The 19,143-nt window shown below is 45.2% G+C and overlaps 1 long non-coding RNA gene across 5 annotated transcripts in view; it reads right to left on the reverse strand.

Annotated features, from left to right (window-relative positions):
• Nucleotides 1-19,143, reverse strand: part of LOC138755734 (uncharacterized) — a 94,404-nt gene that overhangs the window by 55,071 nt on the left and 20,190 nt on the right. For all 5 annotated transcript variants that reach the window (XR_011352507.1, XR_011352509.1, XR_011352508.1 and 2 more), the window contains exon 2: nucleotides 71-1,053. This is a non-coding gene — a long non-coding RNA (uncharacterized lncRNA). The remainder of the gene's footprint in view (nucleotides 1-70; nucleotides 1,054-19,143) is intronic.

Below are 19,143 nucleotides of genomic sequence, written 5' to 3' on the forward strand. Positions count from 1 at the left end.
CACAGAACGGTCACGGTCCCTCCTTCCACCAGCTCCACCGCCAAACCCTCTCCACTTAAATGAAGAGTACATGCTGTAAACTTTATTTTCCGTTCCCAGTGGTCTGATCCCGTCCATCTGTGCCCAATCCGCCTCCGGCTTTCGCTTGACCTTTTTTCTCTCTCTCTCTCCAAACTCCCGTTTCCCCTCACAACCAAATTATCACCTAGGCCCCAACCGTCACTCCCACCGCGTTCCGCCCCTCCGCTAGACAGACAGTTCAGCTGGCCAATCGAATGGCGCGATTACTTCCCTTGACTCGACGGCTCTTTCGCAGATTGACAGAGCGGGAGACCCAATCAGAATGCCGATTCGGACACGCTCTCTGCCAATCGTACTGTAAGAGGCGGGCTTTGACTTCTGATTGACAATAGATGTTACATTCGGAGTCTTGCATTCCTTTCTGATGGGTTTCCACTTTCTCATCTCACAGACCCCAACTCTGTAGCAAACAATCAGGTGTAGAGGTGAAGTAGCTAATAAGACAGTACTCTTTGGCTTGGCTTCGCGGTAAAAAGTCCACGTCAGCTGCAGGCTCGTTTGTGGCTGACAAGTCCGATGCGGGACAGGCAGACACGGTTGCAACGGTTTCAGGGGTAAATTGGTGGGTTGGGGTTGGGTGTTGGGTTTTTCCTCCTTTGTCTTTTGTCAGTGAGGTGGGCTCTGCGGTCTTCTTCAAAGGAGGTTGCTGCCCGCCAAACTGTGAGGCGCCAAGATGCACGGTTTGAGGCGATATCAGCCCACTGGCAGTGGTCAATGTGGCAGGCACTAAGAGATTTCTTTGGGCAGTCTTTGTACCTTTTCTTCGGTGCACCTCTGTCACGGTGGCCAGTGGAGAGCTCGCCATATAACACGATCTTGGGAAGGCGATGGTCCTCCATTCTGTCGACCTCTGCCATCTCGAGTACTTCGACGTTAGGGATGAAAGCGCTCCAATGGATGTTGAGGATGGAGCGGAGACAACGCTGGTGGAAGCGTTCTAGGAGCCGTAGGTGATGCCGGTAGAGGACAGTACTGTAATAAGGAGAAAAACACAATGCTGCGTAAACTCAGCAGGTCAAACAAAGATTAAGATACAGAACCAGCATTTGGGTTTGAGCCCTTCAAAAAGGATCCCAGGATCTGGGTCGCTCAGGATCGTGGCGTTAGCCTGGCTAATTTTCGGGACTACTGCATGTTATTTTCTATCAGTGTCCCTGAGAGCTTTAAATTCACTAGTTTTTAGATGTAAAACAAATAGATTTTTAATAACCCATGTAGGCTAAATGGGTGCAGGAACTGAAACCCTGATGAATAGAAAACGAGCACTATTTGAACATAACTTTTTTTTGCACCAAAATTTATTATTTTATATAATATATTTATTATTGTTCTTTTCTGTCCTGTTTGCTGTTTGCTTTCTCTGTTACATTCAATGAGATATCTTCATGTAACACATGTTTTCCTATACAATAAAGTATTCTGAAAACATTTGGAAACAGTTTACTTGGTGCTCTTACCTAACACATCAACGTTAAACACTGTTAAAACAAGGTTTTACATAGTCTAAAAAAAAACATTTCTTTTGCTGTTTGCAGTTTCCTTTTATCATCTATTTTTCACCTCAATGAAATCGAAATGTAACATTGAATATCCAGATCTAAATTGTGTTTTCTTATACAACCGAGCATTTTTAATAACTGTGAACAGTATATTTTGTTCTACAACATTTATTATTTGAGATCAATGGCGATGTCTCTAACAATTGTGCAGATTCGTGAAAAGAGCAACATGATGTGTGGTAACTTCTACTTTGAAAAAGGACCACTCGACAACTCCAAGCTCAAAAGAAGGAAGGAAGTAAAACCCTTCCCTTACTCTGAAACCAGCCTCACTTTCAAAACAGCTCACATTATAATATGATAATTTAATATTTACTATTGGTGTTGGTGTATCTTACATACTGTGTGCCTGAAGCAAGTAAGAATTCCAATGAATCAGTATATTATACTTATGATAATAACCTAATATAATTTTAGGCTATGCTCTGGTGAGTCGGAATGATCTGAGACGCTGATCAGTGAGAAGAAAGCATGGTAATTAGGGCCCTTGTGAAAGGGGCAGGAGTGTGGAGACCAAGGCTCTGTTGAGTGGGAACAGAGAGAGAGTGAGAACTGAGGCCTTTTGAGGAAGGAGAGTGCTAACACGTGTCACAATGAGAGGAAAGGATCATGGAATTGTAGGGCACTACCAGTATCCACAGAGACAAGACTGAGGAAATGATAGGCTTTAATATACAGAAGAACCTTGCTGGCCCAGATCCAGGCATAGGAATGGTGGGAAGGGAGAGGTGGCTCAAACTTTATGGCTTAGGACCACAAGGGAGGAGTCATAGGGTATGAGATATCCGTGGGCGGGCCAGCTCCAAATATACAGTAGACAATGGTAACTATATACAATGGAGGAAACATATCACCACAGGAATGAGAGAGCTCGATATGCAACTACTGGGATTTACAAATCATCAAATCATAATTATCAAAGTTTCATTGTATTTATGGATGAAACTTTTGGTTATATTGAGATGGTAATGAATGACAGAATTACAAGATATAAATGAAGGAATAGGTCATTTAGCCCTTCAAGCCTGCACCACTATTCAATATGATCATGTGACCTCAGCATCCTATTTCTGCTTTCAATCTATACCCCTTGAACCCTTTAGCCATAAGGGTTAGATCCAATACCCTTTTGAATGCATGAAAAGAAATGGCTTCAATGACTTTCCATGGTAGGGAGTTTCATAAATTCACAACTGTAGAGAAAAAGTTTGTCCACATCTCTGTCCTGAATTGCTTGCCAATCATTCTCTGAGGATTGTGACATTTATGCGAGTGGGAAAGAGAGCCAAGACATATTTTCATAGATGCCTTGAGATAATGGTGGATAATATACGACAGGTGGTGAACTTACTGGTGATGCGTGTTAAAGGTACCCGTAATTTTCCAAGTTTTCTTTTATTGAAAAATGCAATAAGCATTTGAGTGAACATTATTTAGAGTGGAAATGGTAGGGAGACAGGATTGAACATCCTCTTTAGTGCCATCTCAACTTCAAAATAAATTTTATCTTGCTAAACACTTTCATGTTTACCATCCATTAAGTTAGTTTTCAATTTGGCATGGGAGGCAATGGGCGAATGTAAGCAATATAATAAAAAGTGTACATAGTTCTGCAAGCGGCATATATGGCATAAATAATGGTTCAGAAATAATAGGGAAGAAACCAAAGAAATACAAATTAAATTAACAATGGTTTAAGAATGAAATCAGAATGGGCATAAAAAACTGCACAGGCCCTCAAGCCTCTTTTGCTATTTAGGAATTATGGTTGATTTGACCATGATGTGAGTTTACTGCTTGTTGCAACTACACCAAAATACAAATACACTAACACACAATAAGTACAAATTGAATTAACATAAGACATGAAGGGAAAAAAATATGAAAGGATAAAAATTCATAGTTGCAGGAATACAAAAACATGCTGTTTCAGATATTTGGTAGTTTTCGTTAGTGTTAGGGTAATCAAGAGAGATGTGATTATTGGCTTTAACTCCACTTGCCTACCTGGATCCCATCATACTTGACTCCCGTATGATCCCAATATCGGTCAATCTCAATGCTGACCCAACACCCAACCCCAACCAACCAATTTTCCCCTGCAACCGCTGCAACCGTGTCTGCCTGTCCCACATCGGACTTGTCAGCCACAAACGAGCCTGCAGCTGACATGGACATTTACCCCCTCCATAAATCTTCGTCCGCGAAGCCAAGCCAAAGAAGCATCCACTGCATTCTGGCTGGAAAATTGCAAAAATTCACAGAAATATTCTTGGTGTTTATCTTCTTTGTGTTTTATCTTCTTTGTGTTTATTCTTTGTGTTTATCTTCAGGGGAAACTGCTTATCTTGAAATAATGACCCTTAGTTCTAGTTCTCCCCACAATACAAAACATATTAGCTTCTAATGTCCCACTAGAATTTTGTTTCAGTAAGGCCATCCCTCATTTTCTATGATCCAATGAGAATAAGACCAACCTGTTCAATGATTCCTTTTATGTCAACCCCTTTGAATTTCTCTGAATGGCCTAACCACAAGGATAACTCTAAATAAATGCAAAGCATTGTGTGGGCCATGGTAACTAAAATTGTTGAGCTGCATACACAAATGGAAATATAGCATTATGATAGCAGTAGAAACATTCAGAAATGCTGGAGGAACCCAACAGGTCTCACACTGTCTGTAGGAGGTAAAGAGACTGTATATTACACTTCTTCAAGGTGTAAACGAAAAGCAGGCAAGCATCTAAATAAAGACTAGGGAGAGAAAGGGGGAAGAATGGAAGGGGGAGGAGTCCAGACCAACAGATAAAAGATGCTAATTGGTGAGAATTGATCTTGGCTGAGAAAGGAGTCTGAGAAAAAGGGGGGAGACAGCGTGGGAGAGAAAGATGGAGAGAGGGAAGCGAAGATGGGGGAGGTGGGTTTTTAATGAAGCCAGAGAAGTTGATGTTAATGCCATCCAGTTGGAGGGTGCCAAGACAGGAGATGAGGTGTTGTTCCTGCAATTTCCAGGTGGTCTCAGACTAGCAGTGCATGAATCTATGGACAGCTATGACAGCAAGGGAATGGGGCGGAGAATTGAAATGGGTGGCCACTGGGTGATCCACACTATCGCGGTGGACAGAGCCGAGGTGCTCACTGAAGTGATCTTAGAGTCTGTGGCCAGCATCTCTGATATAGAGCAATAGGAGCTCTGGATGCAGGGGATAAAAGCTGCAGATTCACCAGTGAAATGTTGCTTCACTTGGAAGGGCTATTTGGGGCCGTGAATGGTGGAGAGGAAGGACAGGTAGGTGGGTAGCACTATTGACTAACCATATTAGAATGAGATTAATAGGTTTTAATCACCATAAAACATCAACATGTCTCACATATTGCTGGCCCGGTTCCGAGGCAGTTACTGAGGGGAGGGATTTGGGCATAACATCCTTTATGGAGATTCTGATGGGAGGAGTCACAAGGGCAGGCCACCCCATACAGTGTATTCATACAGACAGTGTTAATAGCTGTACACTGGTTCCACCATATTTCCCCCTTCTTTTAAAACAGAGCATGATGGAGTGAAGTGTATCAATATCCATTACAGGTTCAGACTGTTCAGTGGTCTTGACTGTCCTTGTGACTGTCGTAGTGCCTGCTGTGGCTCAGCTGTTGGCTCCTGTTTTGTGTGAAAGGCTGGGTCTCTGGTGGTTGAGGGGGATTAATAGGATTATGGGGTTGCTCAGTCAGTGGTTGGGGCAGGGTGCTAGGTGAAATTAGTGGGGTTGGGTGGCCTGTTATGCTGTTGGTGGTCATGGGAGGGAGGGGGATACTGATTGATCGGTGGGGGGTCCCTGCATTTAGCAGGTCCCAGACAGACACCGTGCCTTGCCGCCCATCCTGGTACTCAATGGAAGTGTACTGGTGGTTTGCGTGGAGTATGTGGATCTTCTTGAAAGGGGGTCAGTCTTGTTGCTCCTGGCATGCCTCAGGAGCAGGACAGGCCAAGGGGTCGACAGCTAGCATGGTAGCATGGTTCCTGATGCTGACTTCCTGGGGAAGGAAAATATCCTTTTATGCGGGGTAGCATTAGTAGTGGTACAGAGGAGGGACCTGGTAGCATGGAGTGCCTCGGGGAGGACCTCTTGCCACTGGGAAATGGGCAGGACATTCGACCTGAGGGTTAGGAGGAATGTCTTCCAAATGGTGGTGTTCTCTCTTTCTAACTGATTATTCCCTCAGGAGTTATACCTCATGGTCTTGCTTGTAGCTCTGCCTGTGGCTATGTCCTTGGTCAGCAGGTACTGGCGCAGCTCCTCACTCATAAACAAGGATCCCCAGTCGCTATGGATATAGCAGGGGTATCTGAACAGTGTGAATATGCTGAATAGTGACTTTATGACTATGGCTATGGTCATGTCCAGGCAGGGGAGAGCGAAAGAGAAGTGTGAGTATTTGTCAATAATGTTGAGAAAGTATACCTTCCTGCTGGTGGAGGGAAGGGGGCCTTTGAAGTCCATTCTCAGGCATTTGAAAGGGCAGGTGGCTTTAATCAAGTGGGTTTTGTCAGGCTAATAGAATTGGAGTTTGCATTCGGCACAGACCAGGCAGTTTTGGGTCAGTTCCTTGATATCCTCAACCAAGCCAAATGAAGTGGTAGAGCCTGGTGACCCCGGGGTGACAGAGGCTGTTATGGATGGCTTGGAGGTGGTCCAGCTGTGCATTAATGCATATCCCTCGGGACAGGGCATTGGGAGGCTTGTTGAGCTTCCCAGTCTAGTACAAAATCTCCTAGTGGATCTGCTGGTGGATAGCTCAATTCTCCTCCTCAAGATATTGTCATTCCTAATTTTTCCCCACTGTTTGTTTTTGAACATAAAAGCAACTACACATTGGTCAGTCAGCAGGGTGGACAGTTTTCCAGCCAGGTAGTGTCTCCAGTGGCGCACTACTTCCACTACCATCTGGGCCTCCTTCTCAATGGCTGAGTGCCGGAATTTGGGGCCTGGAGGGTCCAGAAAAAATATATCATGGGCCTGGCTGCCTGGTTGAGCATGCCTGGAATGGGATGGATGGCAGGCCCCTCATGGGCCTGCCTGCCAGGGCAAAGTCAGAAGCATCACTCTCCACCTGGAATGGGATGGATTCATCCACAGCGTACATCGCTACATTGGTGATGTCACCTTTGATGCGTGTGAACACCGTCTGGGGTTCTGATGATTGGAGAAGGTGGTTGTTTTCACCAGGGGGCAGATTTTGTCTGCATAATTAGGGACCCACTGGCCGTAGTAGGAAAAGAACCCTTTTCAGGGCCTTGAGGTTGTGTGGCAGTGGGAAATCCAGAGCGGGCACAAATGGCCAGGTCCAGACTCAATGATGCCTTTCTCCACCACACAACTGAGGATGACCAGCCATGAAGAGCGGAACACACACTTCTTTTGGTTGTACATGAGGTTGAGACTTTTGGTCGACGGAAAAATTTCTGTAGATTAACTTCATGATCCTGCTGATCATGGCCATAGATGGTCACATTGTCCAGATAAGGAAATGTGGCCTTTAGCTCGTAGTTGTCTACTATCTGGTCCATCTCCATCATGGTAACCCCAAAGGGGACCCGGAAGAAGTGGTAGAATTGGCCGTCTGCTTCAAAGGCAGTGTATGGGCTGTTCTCCAGATGGATTGGGAGATGGTGGTAAGCCGATTTGAGATCGAGGTTGAGAAGACCTGGTACTAGGCAATCTTGGCGATGTGGGGAGGGGGTAGGCATCCACTTGGGTAAATCGGTTTATGGGTTGACTATAGTATATGACCATGTTTCTCTCCACTCTTAACCACTGCCACCTGTGACCTCCAGGGTCGGGTACTGGGTTCTATGATCCCATCAGCTTGAAGTCATTTAACTTTGGCTTTAATGAAAGCTTTGCCTCCAGGGCTGTATCACCTGCCCTTGGTGGTGACAGGCTTGCAGTCAAAGGTAAGATTCTCGAACAGGGACCCAGAGGGTGGACAGGTGGCAGGTCGTGTTTGGAGGGGAGGGCGGGTGGTTTAAAAATTGATAGATGTAGACCGTGAGTGGTGGGGGGTGGGGAGCAGTTGGGCCCGTCAAACTGCATCTGGATGCTCTTTGAAATTACACTGAAAGTCCAGTATGACTGATGTGCAGAGCTGTGGCATGATAAGGAGTTTAAAATTCTTGTACTTAGTGCCATGCATGGTCAATGTCACGGTGCAAATGCCAAGGATCTTGGCTGAGTGGGACTTGGAGGCCAGGATAACTTTACACTTCGCTGGCATCACCATGAGGGAGTAGTGCTGTACTGTACCTGGGTGAATGAAGCTCTCCATTCTCCCGGTATCAAATAGATAGTTTGTGATGCAACAGTTTCCCTTGATGTCCATCATGGTTCTGGCTAGTTGATGTGGGCTGTCCTGGCCCAGATTGATTGAGGCCAATGTCTAGTCACTGTTGTAGTACTGGTTCGTGGGTACCCCCCACCAAGATGGCTTCCCCATGCCATACACATGGTGCTGCTCCTCGCCACCAGAAGGTTTGCCATCTCCATGGTCCCGCTGAGCCGTCACCCGCAAATGGAAATGGTATCAGAAGTGATGCAGTGTAGCCGCATGTGGTGCAGCTGGAGGAAGGTTGGGACCAACCTACCTTCCCTTAGTATCCCTTCTTCCTGCAGGTAGAACATGTTGCATTTCAGGCCAGGCAGCTCTTAAGGGGATGTTTAGCATGACTGCAGAAATAGCACTTTGGGTACTTGATGGAGGTAGTGGTGACCTGGGTCCCCTTGTCCCAAGATGGCGGTGCCCATGCTTCCCACATGGCAGCTGTGTTTTCAGAGGAGAAGACCTCCACATTTAGCTGCACTGTCTCAAGCGATTTGACCAGGTCAACGACTTCCTGCAGGCTTCGATTACCCTTACCTCAGAGTCTCTGTCTGATGAGATAAGACTTGAATCCAGCTACATATGTATTCGGCCACCGACTCATCAGGCACTTGTCTACAAATGTCCAGAAGGTACCTGACATAGATGATATTTGTTGGGGTCTGATGTTGTATCTGCAGGAGCTCCATAGTGACTGAGTATGTATTGTAGTCTTTGATCATTTGAAAAATGTGGAGGTTGACCTGAGCGAAGAGTAGGTCTCATTTATCTTCCTCACTCTGCACGTTGTTGCATCTCATGAAGGCATTGAGGCAGTGCAGCCATTGATCGAATTTGATGGAGGCCTCCAGATCTTTAGCGTTGGTGTCCAGTTTATCCGTCCGTATTGCCTTGTCCATGGCATGAACATTATGGTGATTAAATTGTAGTGCTATTGATGAACCACATTAGCCTGAGAATTGTGATTAATAGGCTTTAATCATAATAAAGCATCAACACATCTTACATGCTCCTAACCTGGTTCCAAGGCAGGTACTGATGGAAGGGTTTAGGCATAAGAGCCTTTATAGGGATTCAGAGAGGAAGAGTCACTGGCACAGGGCTGGCCAGCCTATACAGAACATTCATACAGACAGTGTTAATAGCTATATTAACAGGTGTGAGTTGAGCATCTCCTGCAATCACAGGACCCTTGGGGATGATTGGTGGGAAGGGGGGCGGGGTGTACAATGAAATCATAGATAGAGCTGTCCCTGTTGAAAGTGGAGAGGGGAGTACAGTGGTGGGATCACATAGTAGGTGGTGGAAATGGCAGAAATGTTGGACACAGAAGGTGGTGGGGTGGTAGGTGAGGACAAGGGGAATCCTGTCCTTGTTGCGCTTGGGGGCAGAGGGGTGCAGGGGAGATATCTAGGCAATGGAGGATATGTGGTTGAAGGTCAAGTTGATGGTAGTAGAGGGAAACCCATGTTGTTTGAAGAAGGAAGACATTTCTGATGATCTGGCATGGAAGACTTCATCCTGGGAATGGATCTGTCAGAGATGGAGGAGTTGAGAGAAAGGAATGGAATCCTTTCAAGCAATTCTATTATAAGGATTTCATTCCTTTCTCTCAATTCCTCTGTCTCCATCACACCTAGTTCTGTATCTCTCTCTCTTTCTCTTCCCTTTTCCCTCTGTCTCTTTTCACAGAGCCAAAATCAACTTTTATCTTTTCCAAAAAACATCTTTTGTCTGCTGGTCCAATAGCCTTATGGATGGAGTTAGAGTAATCGTTGACTATACAGTCAAGAGTGCCTAGGGAGTATGGAAAGGGGCTGAATATAGAGCCTGATGTGATATTTGTGGCTGTGGTGTTGTCACAAATCCTCACCACTGGCGAGCTGCGTCAGGAAATCAAGGAGCCAGATGCAGAAAGATGGATTTGTTTGGCGTGATGGTATTGAAGGCAAACCAGTAGGCAATAAATAGGAGCTTGACAAGGATGTCCTTATGATTGCAATTTCCCAGGACAGAGTGCAGGGCCAAGAAGAACTGCATTTGCTGTGAACCAATTGCAAAAGTAGATGAATTATAGTGGATTGTGGTTGTCTGGGAGCAAAGTCATGACCAGACTTTCTTAAGTTTAAACGTAAAAACAGAAAGCTGCTGGTGGAATTCAGCAGGTCTCACAACATCCAGAGATGGTAAAGATATATTCTTTCAACCAAAAGTAGACTTTACAAAAGGTAAACTGTTCAAAGTCTCTTCCTTCCCTTGTTCCACAGATTTTCATCACTGTACATTTTTACATTCATTTACTGTGGCACCTTATCATTACTTCCCCCGCAGTTTATTGAGGGGCTTCTCCTCGATCTCAGTCCCTCAATGCCCAATAATGAAAGGACTCTAGGCTGTGGTTCTTCCCCAACAGTGCGCTCTTGTCAACTGCGTCAAGCCTCAGTGCATCCATTAGCATGTAGTCCTGCAGCCTGGAATATGCAGTCAGCGGCATTTCCACACTGACATCTCCATGTGATGAAAGACCAACAGGTTTAGGGCTGATCAAAATACGACTTCCACTAAATTGATGGTCTTCCAGAAGTTCGGGTTGTCCGACTCTGTGTGCGTCCTCGAGAACAGCCCAGAAATCAGAGAGTCCTCTGTCATATTACTGCTGGGGATGAACCTTGACAAGGATCCTTGCATCCTTCTCCACACACTCTAAGAGAATCTGCGTTCTGCAAAGATGTGAGTGACTGTCTCCACTCCACTGCAGTCATCTCAGGGATAGCATGCATTGTGGGTGATGTTCCAGATGTACAGGAAGGATCTGGTTGGAAGGTCTCCTCTCACTATCAGCCAGGTCAAGTCCTTGTGCTAGTTTGTGAGCACTGCCAAATTCTGCCAGATGACCTCAGTGGTCTGCTCTGGAAATCATTCCACCATATTTTATCTCTCAGTGTTTGCAGGACATTGTGTACTGACCACTGCCTGACGACATTGTGGTCAAAGGTGTTTGTCTGAAAAAACATTTCCACAAGTGATAGGTGGTGTGGCAAAGTCCAGCTGATTGGGACATTGTGCAGCAACAGGGCCAGGCCCATCCTTCACAACACCTGGGACAGGTAGAATCTCAGCACATAGTGGCATTTGGTGCCCTTGTACTTTGGTTCAATGCTCATGCTAATGCAGTCACACACAAAGATGGTCAACAGGGTGAGGGCCATGTTGGGTTCACCCTTCACCCCATTGTCTGGTGACTTGTACATGGTGACCTTTCAGACCCTTTCCATCTTGGATGCCCTTATGTATTGGAAGCCTGCTCTGGTAACTTCCATGGCGGAGGTGTAGAGGAAGGGATACACCTTCGCCATGTATAGCTGTACCAAGAGCACCTTGCACGTGATGACCAGGTTCCTGCCTGTTATTGAGAGGGAGCACTGTGCCACAGACCCAATTTCTGGTGGACATTTGAGATCCGCTTCAATCACATTTTTCTTGCATACCTCACCCCTTCTGAACCAGATCTCCAACACTTTCAGGTAGTCAGATCTGAATGTGGAGGGGATGGTGGACTGGCCAGACCAGTTACCAAATGGCATTACCTCGCTCTTCTTCCATTTTAGCCTGGCGCCTGATATAGACTCAAAATGGTTGCAGTTGCTGATCAGTATGTGGACCAATCACTTGTCTGAACAGAAGACGGCAACGTTATCAATGTATAGGGAAGTATTGACCTGAGCACCAGGAAACTTCACACCTCTTAAGCTCTCATTCTTCCTAATAGATTTAGGCTCTATGCAACACACAAATAAGGCTGGAAAGAATGGCAACCCTACCTGATTCCAGACTTGGTGGGGAAGCTATCTCTTTTCCACCCATTGATTTGGACTGCTACTGCTCCATTGATGTTCATGTTTAATCCAATTTTGGATTCCCTTCCCAAAGCCTATTTTGGAGAGCATGTCAATCATATATCTGTGCAATATCAGGTTGGAAGTCCTTTCCTGATCTCAGCTAGTCAAACAGGTGTCCCGTCCTGTACTGGCAATAGTATCTTTGAGTAGTGCAAAGCTGTCAGAGATTTTCCTCCCTGGAACAGTGCATATTTGATCTGGTGGATTGCCTGCCCCAGACTTAACACGATTGGTGATGGCTTGGAAAAGAATTTTTGTAGCCAAGATTTAAGAATGATATGAGTCTCCAATTCCTGATTTGTTCCTTCTCCCTCTTCTGTTTGAAGATGAGCCCTTCCTCATAGAGTCTGACATGCTGCTTATCAGAAGCACAGCATTGGAGACTTCCAGCAGGTCCAGGCCCACACAGTCCCACAGAGCTGGGTAAAATGCAGCTGGTAAGCCTTCGTTTGTGGGAGTTTTACACTACCCAGGGGAATGGATGGAGTCTTTCAGATCCCCCAAGGTCATTGGCTGGTCCAAGCTCTCACACTTACTTTTGTCTAAGACCTCCATGAGAGAGAACAGGAAGTTTTAGAGGCCATTCTGTTTGTAGCCTTTGTGTCATACAGTTTGGCATAAAAGGATCTGCTGAGGATGTGACTGAGCTGTCCTCTTCCTTAATGCTATGGATCACAGAGGTCCCTCTGCGAACCTTTTGGAAGATGCTTGAGCACGTCTGAGCACATCCTGCTCCACTGTGTGGATTCTAGATTGGAAGATGATCTTGGAGGTCTCCGAGGTGAATAGTGCGGCTTACTGGCTCTTCATCTCTCAGAGTTCCTCTTTCACGTTCACTCCTCTCAACTGCAGAAAGAGGTGTTGCTGCATGTCAGTCTGGAGTTGACTCAGTTTCCTCTGCCTCTGTCCTGCTCTCTGAACCCTCTTGAGGAGAAAGAACCTCTTGATGTTCTCTTAGGTCACTTCCCTCCAGTTCACTGGGGAGTCAAAAAGAGGGTGGCACAGTTCTCCAACCAACATACTCCTTCATTAGTTTCTCTATATTCTCTGGGGTCAGCAACCTCACGTTCAGCTTCCATGTTCCCTTGCCCACTTTTTACTTCTCCTGTTAGTGACAGAAGGTGCAAAGGAGAAGAGAAAAACACCAGCGTGATGTCGCTTTATATCTTTGATATAAAGACAAAGTCTCTCTGAGACTGGGTTGAGCTGACCAGGTAGGCTGCAGCTGTGCTCCATTTGCAGGGTTCTTGAATGCATCGCACAGCTGGGCATCCTTTACCATCTCCATAAGGAGTCTGGTGGAACTGTTCAGTCTGCTGACGGCACTGCCGGATTGCCCAGATGCATTGATGATGCATTTGAAGTCTTTGGCCAGAGCAAATGGCCTTGACGTTACCAGCAACAGTGGGAGCTGCTGGAAGATAGCCAGCATCTTGCTTTGCACATGTGAGGCATGGATATTGATCAGCTGTAGTGGGATATCATGGTACTTTAGGCTTTAGGAGATGCACCCCCAACATACTCCTTAACCTCGGTGATTACAAAGTTGCCTCCTTGCAGTAAGATACTCAAACCAGGTGCAAGACAATCATTCCCTTGACCATGCAGACCACTCATGGGGCCACCATTGTGATCACATCTGATGGATCGTGAGATGTGAGAACCTACACTTCTGTATGAAAGTCACATCAGCCTTGACTTTGGCGTTTGACACTGTGCACATTGTGAGTTTCTATTTTAAGTTCCAGTGTGGTTTATTGGAATCCCCAGTTCTCAGTCTCCACAGTCCAGTGTCAATCAGCCTGAGGCCTCCTGCCCAGCGATTGGATAAACTGCTTACTGACTTTGGGCTCAGGAACAGGTGATCTTCCTCTGGAAGTGGGGTCTTCTCAGTCAAAACTGATGGTATCACTGTGGGGTGGAAGGGGGCGGTGTGGAGATCTGGCTGTGCACTTGCCTGACTCTCCTGACTGGCTTGTATTCTCCTTCTCCCAGACTGGGGGGGGGGGGGGGGTGGGCACAGTCTCTGCACTGCACCCAGTCTCCTGGAATGGTGGGGTAACGGACTCTGCACTGCACCCAGTCTCCCAGAGACTGGTAGAGCTTAACTTTCTCTCTCCCTCTCTCTCTCTTTCTCCTTTCCTGCAGCTCTGCATTCACAAAGCCACCCCCTCCAATCAATGCTCACTTTTCCCCTCCATGTCCTATGATCACCTTCTGCCTGCTGGCCTCTGCTTTTACTCCCCTCTCCATCCCACCCCAGCCTTTTTATTCAAACATCTGCCTGCTTTTTACCTTTTGCCCATACCTTGACGAAGAGCCCAGGCCTGAAACAGGTAATATATCTTTACAAACTCTGTGAAAAATGTTCCTCCAGCACTGCTGTGTGCGTCTATCGACTTTCCTGTTTCACTTTCTTAAGTTTATTTGACACAAAATACATAGAATACTGAGAAAAGTTCTTCAAAGCATTTCATAATGTTGGATGGTATTGAGGCATGTTATCTTACTTTTCTTTGGAATCAGGATAAAAGAATTTCAGTTGTAGCAGAGAGAGGTTAAAGATGTTTCTGAATATGGCCAGCAAAATGGATGTATAGTTGGTGAGGAGGTACACTCACATTGAGCTTCTGTGTGCTCCTGATGAATAGACATGATGTTCTCATTTCCATTGCTTCTGATATTCTGGCACTACTGTGCTCTCCAGCCAGTACCTGTTAATTACATCACTGTTTTCTGCACTGGACCAGGACCTGTGTGCTGTATGGAATTGTTCCCCTGGGTAATGGTGAAACTGTTAATCCAGGATATATTAATTTAACAACTATGGTATAACCTTTTTAATCCAGAATTCAAGCAACCAGAAGCCTGAAGCAACCATCAAAAAAAATTAAGGAAAATAAATTAAATTAAAAAAAAATAACAGAAGTTTAAACTTGCAAATGTTCTCTGAAGTAGCAAATAAACTTTGATGAAGATGGGAGCAAATATTAAGCCAGTGGAGAGCTTTGGACAAGCTTTGCTCATAGTAGCTGTTTGAATAAAGTTGTGTGAAACAGCAATGGCGTCACCCAGGATGAAGAGCTGGTTGTTACCGCTCGCCATTGGGGTGACTCTATAAAAGTGTCTCCTTATCCCTGCTTATTAAGAGTTGCTGCAGTCAGATGCTTTATCTGTAAACTTGGGGAAAGGAAGGTTAATTATCTATAACGTTGTTTGGATTTTGGGTGGCTCCATGGAGGGGGAGGAACCTGCAGGCACATTGATGGTTAAATGTTTTCAAAGATTATGTAGGAAAATAAAGTAATAAGGTTTATATATTGATGCAAGTGAAATTTGTTCAGTCCAAGTAGAGTGTAGTATTTTTTGTCTTTTCAACTGTTTATTCTTAATGCAGATGTATTAGTTAGGCATTATAAGAATAAAACTCAAGCAACTGAAAAATACCAACACCTATGGGGTTTGTTAGATGCCGGGCGAGTGAATTTTACTGTTGCTTGAGACTGCATGTTGCATGATTGGTGGATTAATGGCGAGGCATGGCAATTTTAAAACTTCTGTATTTTTTTATCTATTTATTTTCCACGATTGTTTTTGGCTGGTTGCTTGAGGCTACCAACTGCTTGAATTCCAGACAACAGGAGTTTTATTAGAGCAGATGGAGAAGGCTGGAGGAGCTGGGGAGAAATTAGACATTGATTGGAATGGAGAAGTCGAGAGAAAATGTAAAAGTTCAAGAGCATGGGAAATAGGAGAAGGAGTAAGCCATCTGACCCTTTAAGTCCTCACTTCGAATAATTAAGGTCACAGCTGATATCCACTTCATCTTTCAGCACAGTGCCCATATCTCCTGATTCTCTTAATGTCTGAACATCTATTCGATTTTGTTTGATAACTCAGACTTTACAGCCCTCCAAAGGTTCACCACTCTCTGAGTAAATAAATGTCTTCTTACCTCAGTGCTGAACAGTCGCTCCTTTTTCTAGGTATATAAATTTTGAACAACATTTCCTGCATTTTTCTAACTATAGCGAATGGTGATGCTGCCAAGGGCTGCTGTAACGGCAACGCTGCCGCTGGTGTGGACTCACAGAGAGTGAGGACCGAATATACAGCGCTCCCCTGGGGTCCAACTACTTAGCCAGCTGCCATCAGCTCCACACAGGTTGTAGCCTTTGTGTCATACAGTTTGGCATAAAAGGATCTGCCCATTGAACGGCCCATTGAAGGAGCCTGATGGTAGTTTTATTTAGAATCTCGCGACCGCAGGGTCTGGGGCCATTATGGTGGTATCTGTAATCGGCAGCAGCCACAAGGGTTGCAGTCTCCAGGGAAGTGGAGGACTGGCGTAGGGTACCAGCAAATGGGGAGATCATCCTGCCCCCCCCCCCCAACAATCTGAGAAGAAGTAGAGGAGATGACCTATGGGCAGGACTGTGAGGGTGTTCTGCGTCTGAGAATCCCATGCGTGAGGCGGACTGCTGGCAACTCAAGGTGAGGAACCCACAGACACTGTGGGCTGCTGGAGACTGCTTTTGGGGGACTCGCATCAGGCTGCAGACTTCTGGAGACTGGCTCGAAACTGGCTGAAGGGGTACCAGGTATTGGAGCCAGGATTCAAAAGGGTGCTGAAGACGCTGAAGGGTCCCTGATTGCGCTGGAAATTCAGATCTGGAATTTGGGTTGCCAACGGTTTGGACTGGACTCTGTGTGGCCGCGGAGGCTGCAGAATTGCTGGAGGTGAATCTACGGCGACTCGGTGACTCTGGGTGGGGGGGGGCTCTCTTTTGCTTCTCTTTCTCTTTCTCTGACCGTTAGAGGCGCTTCAGGCAACTTCTGCCGATGGCAAATCTGTCTGCCTTACAGCAGGCAAGAGCAATTTCATGTAATATGACCCTGTTTTATTATACGACAATAAATTGAATCTTGAATACAAAGCAATCTACTCATGTCCTCCAATAGCAAACCTGGTGACCTTGAAACCAATGTTCACTGCACACCTTCTATAACAAGAGTATTTTTTACATAAGTATACAAAACTATACACACTACTCTAGAGTAATATGTACAGTTCGGTATACTTATTCATAGAATAATAACTAAGGCCTTGCAATAAGACTTCCCTACAATTGCTTTCTAAACCTCTCATGCCAAAGGCCAATATAGCATTTGCCATCTTAGTTGTCTGCTGTACCTTGGCCTTCAACAAAATATGACCCAATCTTTGATAATAAACAAAAAAAATCTGCAGACATTGGGTCTAGTGCTTGATATCTCACCATTAAACAAAAGCTCCACTATTCTGTTATGTGTACCAAAGTGAATAACTTTGCATATATCTGCATTGTATTTCACCTGTAAATGCTGCATGTTTTGTGAATGCTAGAGAAAGAAGAGTCGAAGTAGCTGTAGATGGTACATGGATTGCCATGGTTGGGAATACACAACACCTGCCGAGATCTTGAGATAAGGTTTCTGAGAGTGCGGCTGACCCTGACAGCGACTGAGAGAGACATGTGGGACCTTGAGTGAAATTATACTTCTGGGGAGATACCATTGGGCCGCCAGGTTCTACAGGAAGCTGAGCAACACAGCAGGATACCAGATGATCAAGATGAGATAGTGTTAGGTGTAACAGACTTGCATAGGGCATAGAAAAAGAAACAACTCAGACAATTGCAGGCACTTCTGTTCTTAGCTTGAACACTTTCTGATGAGTTTTAGTGCCCACTGATAGGGCTTGGGGAAACTTTCAGTTCTGAGAACAGATTGCTGAGGAGAAATGTTGACTGGTTTATCTTTCCATAAAATGCTGCAAGATAGGCTGTGTTGTAGGGAAAGAAATGTGAGGGTGATACTGAGTAAAGAGGGATGTGCATTGTGCTAATGTGGTAACAGGGAACCAAAGCCAGGCCCAAAAGTAGAACTGTGGAATACAGCAGTGATGGCACACAAGTTTAAGGAACACACTCAGTTATGTTTTTGCTGTTAATAGAATATTGGAATCACAACATGCACCATTGTTGTAAACAGAAACAGACCCATTGTTAACTAAGTTAAACTTACAGATAAATAAGCACCTTATTCTGTAATCAACCTTTATCTTCCCATTAACTTGATCTTTGTAACTCCCACTGTGTAATCAAAGCAGTAAAACAAAGTTAATCAAGTTTCTCTAATTGTGTCCATGGAGAGAATAAAACTGAACCAAAATCATGCCTAGGTGATCAGCTTTCACTGGTCTCCTGATGCACATCAGATTTAATAGATCGCCCGTTCTTTCGATCATCAGCTCCGCATGGTATTTCTATTTTCCTCCTCCATGTTGAGTTCATCCAACATTTCTGTTTTTATTTCATATTTCAGCACCTTAAGTATCATTTTGTTTTGATAGAAATGGCCAATCCAGTAATGTCGTACAAGATCGTTGGTCAGCGGAGGACCTTTGGCTTTGTGATCAAGGGATGAAATATAAAAGGAGTAAAGGGAGATGTAGGGGAGAGAAGGGTAGAGAACATTATTCTCTTGGCTGAACAAAGTAAGGCAGAAAGAAATAGTTCCAGTCTTACATGAGAAAAATATAGTTTCACTCTCAATCTCTGGATGCTCCAAACTAGTCACTGCAGTTTAAAAAAAAATACAGACAAAATCCAAAATTCTTTCATCCATGGTCACATAAAGTAATACGTAATAGGGTTCAGAGATCTTGGTTGGAGAACGGGACACAGCTGACTTGATTTTTCATTATATGTCTACTTTGTGGCAGCACACATACTTGTGGTGAACTATCCCCGCTTGTACCGCTGCGTGGCAGGGCAGCCACGAGAAGACTGCGCCATCGGGGGACCTCCTTTCCTCGTGGCTTTAGCAGTGCATGCCTTAGGTAGCCATGATGACATCACTGCCCGCATGGGGGCAGAGCTCACACTGCCCTTAAAGGGGCGCGTGCGGGATTTGAATAAAACGGTTGTTGAGAACCTCCAACGTGGTGGTCGTTAGTTTCCTTAATTGTAGCTGCCACTACATTGGCGAGCCTGACGAGTCCAGATGTTTTTCTGGCCTCTCAGCATGTATCCTGCAGAGATCAATGCTGTTGTGGTGAAAATGCCCCCCTTATGGACACAAAGCCCACGTACATGGTTCGGGCAGGTGGAGGCGCAGTTTCGCTTCAGGAACATTTCTTCAGATGCCACAATGTTTTACTACGTCGTGAGCATACTCGACGAG

This window comes from Narcine bancroftii, chromosome 2, assembly GCF_036971445.1.
Source record: "Narcine bancroftii isolate sNarBan1 chromosome 2, sNarBan1.hap1, whole genome shotgun sequence".
Taxonomy (NCBI): domain Eukaryota; kingdom Metazoa; phylum Chordata; class Chondrichthyes; order Torpediniformes; family Narcinidae; genus Narcine; species Narcine bancroftii.